Below are 8,689 nucleotides of genomic sequence, written 5' to 3' on the forward strand. Positions count from 1 at the left end.
AGTGTGTTAGTGGGTGAGTGAGTGGGTGAGTGAGTGGGTGAGTGAGTGTGTGAGTGGGTGAGTGTGTGGGTGAGTGAGTGTGTGGGTGAGTGGGTGTGTGAGTGAGTGGGTGAGTGGGTGTGTGAGTGAGTGGGTGAGTGGGTGTGTGAGTGGGTGAGTGAGTGTGTGAGTGTGTGAGTGAGTGTGTGGGTGAGTGTGTGGGTGAGTGAGTGTGTGGGTGAGTGGGTGTGAGTGAGTGGGTGAGTGGGTGTGTGAGTGAGTGTGTGAGTGGGTGTGTGGGTGTGTCAGTGGGTGAGTGTGTGAGTGAGTGTGTGAGTGAGTGTGTGAGTGGGTGAGTGAGTGGGTGAGTGAGTGTGTGAGTGAGTGTGTGGGTGAGTGACGCATGATGGGATGGGTGGTCAGCAACCAACGCCTACACAGCCGTCTTTCTTACCCCCCCCACCCCCCCACCAAGAGTGGAGGCGTCATCGTCGATAAACGATGATCTTAAGAGGCGTCGTGAGAGGGAGAGAGGAGGAGGTGGAGGAGGTGGTGAAGGTGGAGGGAGTGGAGGAGGTGGAGGAAGTGGAGGAGGTGGAGGAGGTGGTGGAGGAAGTGGAGGAGGAGGTCGAGGAGGATGGAGGAGGTCGAGGAGGATGGAGGAGGTGGAGGGAGTGGAGGAGAAGGGAGTGGAGGATGGAGGTGGAGGAGGTGGAGGGAGTGGAGGAGGTGGAGGGAGGGAGTGGAGGAGGAGGAGGGAGTGGAGGAGGTGGAGGGAGGGAGTGGAGGAGGTGGAGGGAATTGAGGAGGTGGAGGGAGGGAGTGGAGGAGGTGGAGGATGGTGGAGGGAGTGGAGGATGGAGCAGGTGGAGGAGGTGGGAGTAGAGGAATGGAGGAGGAGGAAGTGGAGGAGGTCATCGTCATTAGATGATGCGAGCTGGGTGTGCCTCCCCTCCCCGATGGTTTCGAGGTTCCCCGCGGCCCTGGAGGGCGGTGACCTCACGCCGCCGCTCGCCCATAAAAAGGGGCGACGAATCTCAAGCAGCCGCATCACTCCGTCTGACACCTCCAGGAGACCTTCAGGAGACCACTTCAGGACCACTTCAGGACACCGCCGCTACCTGCTGCATCCTCTCTCCGTGTCCACAATGGCTCAGAGCATCGTGCCCCTGGTGATCGTCTTGCTGGCCAGCTCGCTGGCTCTCAGCAACGCGAACGTGAGTTTTGGACCCTATGGGAGTGAGCCTTAGTCTGGCTCTGTGAGTCTCGGTGATTGACACTGAAACCTATGGGAGGGAGCCTTAGTCTGGCTCTGTGAGTCCTGGGGTATTGACACTGAACCCTATGGGAGGGAGCCTTAGTCTGGCTCTGTGAGTCTCGGTCATTGACACTGAACCCTACTGGATGCTTTAAACGTCGACATGTGGGGGGTCTTCCAATCAACAATCTCGGATTTTCAGATGTCTATCCCCTGTTGTTTGTGTTCCTAAAAGCGACCTGGGTAACACAATTACAGCTTTCTACCCTGTAGAGAAGTAGCCGAGAGAATGTCTCTATGTTAATAGGTTGTGTTGACATGTGACGATACCGATGATGTTTTGAGTTCCTCTTCCATCGTGTGCTCATTCTTTGCTTTGTTTACATTTTACAGGGAAGAGGAATGGGAAATTACGGTGAGAGTTTTACTCCTGATACAGACTACTCACACACAGAGACCCACAGACTACTCACACAGTAGAGACCCACAGACTACTCACACAGTAGAGACCCACAGACTACTCACACAGTAGAGACCCATAGACTACTCACACAGTAGAGACCCATAGACTACTCACACAGTAGAGACCCACAGACTACTCACACAATAGAGACCCACAGACTACTCACACACAGAGACCCACAGACTACTCATACAGTAGACACCCACAGACTACTCACACAGTAGAGACCCACAGACTACTCACACAGTAGAGACCCACAGACTACTCACACAGTAGAGACCCACAGACTACTAACACAGTAGAGACCCACAGACTACTCACACAGTAGAGACCCACAGACTACTCACACAGCAGAGACCCACAGACTACTCACACAGTAGAGACCCATAGACTACTCACACAATAGAGACCCACAGACTACTCACACACAGAGACCCACAGACTACTCATACAGTAGACACCCACAGACTACTCACACAGTAGAGACCCACAGACTACTCACACAGTAGAGACCCACAGACTACTCACACAGTAGAGACCCACAGACTACTAACACAGTAGAGACCCACAGACTACTCACACAGTAGAGACCCACAGACTACTCACACACCAGAGACCCACAGACTACTCACACAGTAGAGACCCACAGACTACTCACACAGAGACCCACAGACTACTCACACAGAGACCAATAGACTCATCACATAGAGACCCGCTAACAGTTCCACCTTTGTCTCCTGCAGTGATGAACCCGGTATTCTGTCAGGGCAAGGCCGATGGGCTGTACGTAAACCCTGCATACCCCCACAGCTTCTACCAATGCTCCAATTCCGTGACGTACCTCAAGCAATGTCCAGCCAACCTGCTGTTCAACCCGGCCATCAGCGTGTGCGACTGGCCCGGTACGTATGGCACATTCACCCCATCCACTCACTCACTTACCCATTCACCCACTCACTCACCCACTCACACATTTACCCATCCATTCATTCACCTACCCACTCGCACACTAAATCCCCCACTCATTAATTCATTTACCCACTCTTGCACCCACCCACTCACTCATTCACCCACCCATTAATTAATCTCCTCACTTGTACGCCTACTCAACAACAACCACCGGCACAAGCTTCGTGGTGGCGGTGACGTCCCCGAGACGCTTGTGCCAGGCTATGTGCACGTTGAGGCCACGTGAAGTGTTTAATGCCTGCCGGCAGCAGGTCACCGGGCAGACCCAGGTGCCTCGGATCAACTGACTGAGATGACCGAGATGACTTGCCGATGTACCACCTGTGCCATCGACTGTGCCAACTTGCTGTGCTTTAGCCACCCGGTGCTCTGCTCGTTGTTGTGAGTGTCGCTCATCTGCCCTGTTGTTGTTGGAGGGCGACTGCCTCCAACTGCACAGTAGCGTCCTTCACGAGCCTCCTCCACAGAGGCCGATCTTGACACCGCTGGTACCAGTCATCGGCAAGTCCACTCAGCTCCACGTCCTCCTGTACCACGTCACTCCATCTCTTTTCTAGCCCGTGCCGCGCCCGTTTAGCCCCCTCGATCCGGCCGAACAAAAGCTATTTAGGCATGCGGTAGCTGGGCATGCGGGCTACATGACCTAGCCAACGCAGCCTTGCCTGCCGGAGAAGCTCACCGATGGAACTTTGTCCAGATCTTTCAAGGATTTGTGAGCTCCTCACGCAATTCAGCCTGGTTAAACCCAGGATGGATCGTAGGCAGGCCAGCCTAAATGTTTCTAACCGGCGAAGTTGTTCCATTAGGAGGGTCCACGTTTCGCAAGCGTAGAAAAGGGAGGGAAAGACTGTGGCCAAAAAGACCTGAAGCTTCGTGCGGCGCGACAGACCAGGTTGCCTCCACACAGCGTTACGCAACCGATGAGAAGATAATGCCGCTCGACTGATTCGGAGTGAGACCTCTGCTGTCAAACTGGAGCCGTTCATGAGCTCACTACCCAGGTATGGGAAACTCTCCATTCTCTCCACAACTGCCCCATCACCAATTGGGAGTTGTGGGGGTGGAGTGTCCGATGGTACAAAACACCCAGGCAGGTGCTTAGTTTTGGTGGGGCTGATGGTAAGTCACCACCTCTTAGTGACACACTCCAGGTTCAGCTGCAGCACCTCCAACTCCTCCTCTGAGTGAGCAGCAATTACCAGATCATCGGCATACATACCGTGGTTGAGCAATAGGGAGCCATCCCTTGACTGCACCCGGGCATCGATCAGGCTCCCATTGTATGTGTACCAGATGAAAATTATTGTGATACAGCCATTGAAGGTTTCAAGAACTACGTGGTCGAAATAGATGTGAAATCATGTGGGAGCCAGAGGACATCCCTGACGCACCCCGAGATGAACAGGGAATGGCTCTGACTCCTAGCCACGTAGTTTTACCCGGTCCCGCTCACCATCATGAAGGTCCTTAATGATCCTGAGCAATGAGTCAGGGACACCGAAAGCACGAAGAACAACCCAGAGCCCAGGCCCACTGATGGTATCATTGGCCTTTACCAGGTCAAAAAAGCAGAGATGTAAGTCTTGTTGGAATTCCCGACACCTCTGCTGTAGCAAACGGACAGAAAATATGGCATCTGTCTAGGACCGCCCTTTCCTGAAACCGCATTGGGGCTCCGCCTCTCCTCAGCGTGCCTAGCAAGGCGATGTTGAATAATCCTTGCCAGGACCTTTACCAGCACAGAGGAGTGAGATGCCTCTGTAGTTGTTACAGTCTGTGCGGTCCCCCTTCTTAAAGATGGGGACCACCAGGGCATCCTTCCAATCATGCGGAACCCGACCAGTGGTCCAGACTGTTGTTATGATGTCATATAGGGCAGTCTGTGCACAAAAGCCACCCTCCCTCAAAATTTCGTTTGGGAGATCATCTCTGCCCGGTGCCTATCCCAGTCTCAGACTCTGGATCACCTTCAGAACTTCCTCAACTGATGGCACCTCAGCCAGCCACTCACAGGGGGTGAATTCTTCCAATATTTGAGGCACCGCAGCCTCAGCAGGGTCATTCCCACTTTGTCCCACGATGTTTTCCATGTGGAGGGATTTCTCCTCCCCCAGGACTTCACAGAAATGCTCAGCAAATCTGCCAACCTGTTCCTGGGGGTCGGAGATTGGATCACTGTTTTTCCCCTAATGATGGTAATAGGTGTGTCGCTGCAGGTTACTTTTTTGATAGAATTAAATAGGGATTTGTGATCGCGGCCCATTGAGGCAGACTCCATCTCCTCAGTAACCCGCGGCAACCACCCATGCAGCACCTCACGGCTCACTGACATGGGATGTTGTACCCGATGAGAGTGGGCCTGTCGCTTTTTCTCAACTGTCCTGAACACCTCCTCTGTCAGCCAGGGTCTCTGGGGAGGTCTTGACCGCGTACCCAAAGCAGCCATTGCAGCTGTCTGAGTCACAGTCCTTAACCTCACCCATTTACTCTCGAAATCTGGAGGAGTGGGGGACGATGCCAACCCCAGCCGCAAGCGATCAGCTAGCTGAGACCAGGCAACCTTAGGTTTGAATGGGGTCCTGGGTGTACTCCCCCCACCCGGAGTGGAAGAATGGCATGCGCATCTTACAGATGACTAGTCGATAGTCAGAGGGTAGATCAGCTCCACGGTAGGTCCTGGTGTCAAGGACATGGGCCCGCATCCGCTGTTCCGTCACTACGTAGTCCAGCAGATGTTCTTGCTTGGACCCGGCATGCATCCATGATGTTGTATGGATGCGCCGATGCAGGAACAGCGTGCTGATAATTACAAGCCCATGGGCTGCACAAAAATCTAGCAACCTCCTATCGTTGTTATTGAGCTAATCTGGCCCATGCCTTCGAATCACTCCAGACCAGGTGCCAGCATCATGACCAACTCGGGCATTAAAATCACCCAACAAGATCACTCTATCCCGAGGGGCCACTTTAGCTAGCACCTGTGACAGGTCATAAAAGGCATCTGACTCATCAGCCTTTGCCTGCATCCCTCCACGGATGTTCGTCTTCGGTGGGGGCATAAATAACCACGACCACCACTCCTCACCTTTGGTCGATGGGAAGGCGAGCCCAAATTAGCCTGGGGCTTACAGCTTCCCACACCTCACTGCCACGCTCCCATGCCCCCTTCATTCTTTTGTTCAGAAGAAGAGCCGCACCCTGTTGTTTGGCAGTCTCCTGCCCCGAGTAGAGGACTGTCGACCCCTCATCGTGGCAGGAGCCAGAGCCGGTCCACCGGACCTCCTGAATACCACAGAGATCCAGGCGGTACTGGTCCAGCTCCCGACAGAGTGGCAGGCTCTCCTCCGCAGTGAGCATTCGAATAGTCCACGTGGCCATCCGTAGTGGTTTTTTGTTGTTTCTAGAGGAGCCCCGAGGGTAAAGATTCAATCTCCTGGCTCCGCCAAATGGGGTTTGGCCAGGAGACGCCTGTCTCCCCGGGGCCTCCGGCACAAGCTTGTTAATTACATTTTTTAGTCGGAGTTTAGCCCCCATTTAGCCGCTGTGGTGGTCACAGATGCCATGAGGGGAAAGGCCAATCGGAATTGGCCCTCCCCCCCTCAGCACTGTCCACGACAGCATTGCCCGTCCAGCACCACGAGGTAGGGGTTTGTTTTACACAGACTCATCACGCAGAGACCCACAGACTCATCACACAGAGACCCACAGACTCATCACTTAGAAACCCACAGACTCATCACACAGAGACCCACAGACTAATCACACAGAGACCCACAGACTCATCACGCAGAGACCCATAGACTCATCAAGCAGAGACCCACAGACTCATCACACAGAGACCCACAGACTCATCACACAGAGACCCACAGACTCAACACACAGATACCCACAGACTCATCACACTTAGACCCACAGACTCATCACACAGAGACCCACGTACACAGAGACACGCTAACAGCTCCACCTTTGTCTCCTGCAGTGGTGAACTCGGCTTTCTGCCAGGACAAGGCTGATGGGATGTACGCAGACCCCTCAGACTCCCAGAGCTTCTACCACTGCTCCAATTCCCTGACGTACCACAAGCAATGTCCAGCCAACCTGGTGTTCAACCCGGCCATCAGCGTGTGCGACTGGCCCAGTACGTATGGCACATTCACCCTATCCACTCAATCACCCATTCAAATATTCACCCACCCATTCATTCACCTCCTCACTTGTGCACACACACAACAACTGCTATTCGCCATTAAGAGGCGGTGACGTCACCACGACGCTTGTGCCAGGCCATGTGCACCTTGAAGCCACGTGAAGCGTCGAACGCCCGCCGGCAGGAGATCACGGCGCAGACCTAGGTGGTGGCGGTGGTGCTAGTGGTGCTAGTGGTGATGGAGGTGCTAGTGGTGGTGGAGGTGGTAGTGCTGGTGGTGGCGGTGGGGTAATCCCGTACCACCTTAAGTCTCTCTCTGTGTGCCCGCAGGAGTCTAGGTTGGAGTCACGGGACTTCCAGGAAATGAAGACGCCTCCTGCAATGTCACCATCACCACCACATCACCACCATCATCACCATCAATTCACCACCATCATAATCACCACCACCAACACCATCATCACCACCACATCACTACCATCACCATAATCATCGTGACTACCATCACCACCACATCACTACCATCACCACCACTATCACTACCATCACCACTATCACTACCATCACCACCACTATCACTACAATCACCACCACTATCACTACCATCACCACCACTATCACTACCGTCACCACTATCACTACCGTCACCACCACTATCACTACCATCACCACCACTATCACTACCATCACCACCACTATCACTACCATCATCACCACTATCACTACCATCACCACTATCACTACCGTCACCACCACTACCATCACCACCACTATCACTACCATCACCACCACTATCACTACAATCACCATGATCATCATAGGAGCTGATGTTCCTCCTCGCTACTAGCAGCACTTGCCCCTAAAGCCCACTAGAGGCTACACGGGGGACCTTTATCTTTGTGTCTATAGGCACAGCTACTCACTACTAACGGCACTTGCCCCTACAGCCTGCTAGAGGCTACACGTGGGAGCTGTGTCTTTGTGTAGTGTCTTGAATCACGGACAAATAAACTCCTTTGAGCCACACACTGTTCATTGTCTTTCTTTCGACACGGTCCCTAACACACACAGAGGTATACGGTCCCCTTACCAACTAACCTGAGGTACAGCCTCCGGGCTTGGCGGTAACTACACACGAGTCTACCCGCATCACCTAGCGTCCTCTGGCTGGGACCTAGGGGAGGCTAACTCTGGTCATGCAGAGCCTCATGCCTTAGAAGGGCTAGAAGGCTGGGAGCCAGGGTCCCTATCTTCTTCAGCGCGGGCTTCGGTCTTCGTGTGAGGAGAACTGAGCCAGAGGTCTCAGCGCTCTGGCTTTTATACCGGTGTAATGTTCTTGGAGGGAGAATGGGAGCGGAATCGCCCGTATCAATGTGGTGGTTCAATAGATTTAGTGCACCCGATATCAAATTTGTGCTTGCTAAAAACATCGGCGAATTCACGGAGTAGTATACGCAATCGCAATCGCTGGGACTCAGGAAGATTTTCAGCCCCCGAATAGAAAGAATCCATCCAACCATCACCGGTGTCAGAATGCGCCTCGGACCGAGGCGTACCATCCACATGAGCCACGATGGAGTCAGTGTGGAGTGGCAGCGATGCATGAGCAATCACAGCCCCCTGGTGCACGACCTTTGTCCGCAACCCTGCATTCAGCACCTGAATGAAGGGTTGTCCATCAGCAGGCACAAGTGTTTGTGCTCCCACCAGCTGCAATCCCCGTACGGCCGTGTTGGAAGGAGCCAGCAAAATACCCGACATTGTCTCCGACCCGAGCGGTTTCCGCAACCGAAGCGGAATTAACATTTGCGCGCCCGGCGGAATCCGAATGGTTTGGGACGCCATCGCCGGAACGGTCACGCAAGCCGTGCGT

The 8,689-nt window shown here is 53.8% G+C and overlaps 1 long non-coding RNA gene across 1 annotated transcript; it reads left to right on the top strand.

The window, feature by feature from the left end:
• Positions 1-1,051: 1,051 nt before the first annotated feature.
• LOC144952859 (uncharacterized) lies at positions 1,052-2,550 on the top strand. Its single transcript, XR_013640700.1, has 3 exons — positions 1,052-1,196; positions 1,631-1,652; positions 2,444-2,550. It is a non-coding gene; the product is annotated as an uncharacterized LOC144952859 (long non-coding RNA).
• Positions 2,551-8,689: the final 6,139 nt, after the last annotated feature.

The sequence above is a fragment of the Lampetra fluviatilis genome, chromosome 70 (genome assembly GCF_964198595.1).
Source record: "Lampetra fluviatilis chromosome 70, kcLamFluv1.1, whole genome shotgun sequence".
Lineage (NCBI taxonomy): Eukaryota > Metazoa > Chordata > Hyperoartia > Petromyzontiformes > Petromyzontidae > Lampetra > Lampetra fluviatilis.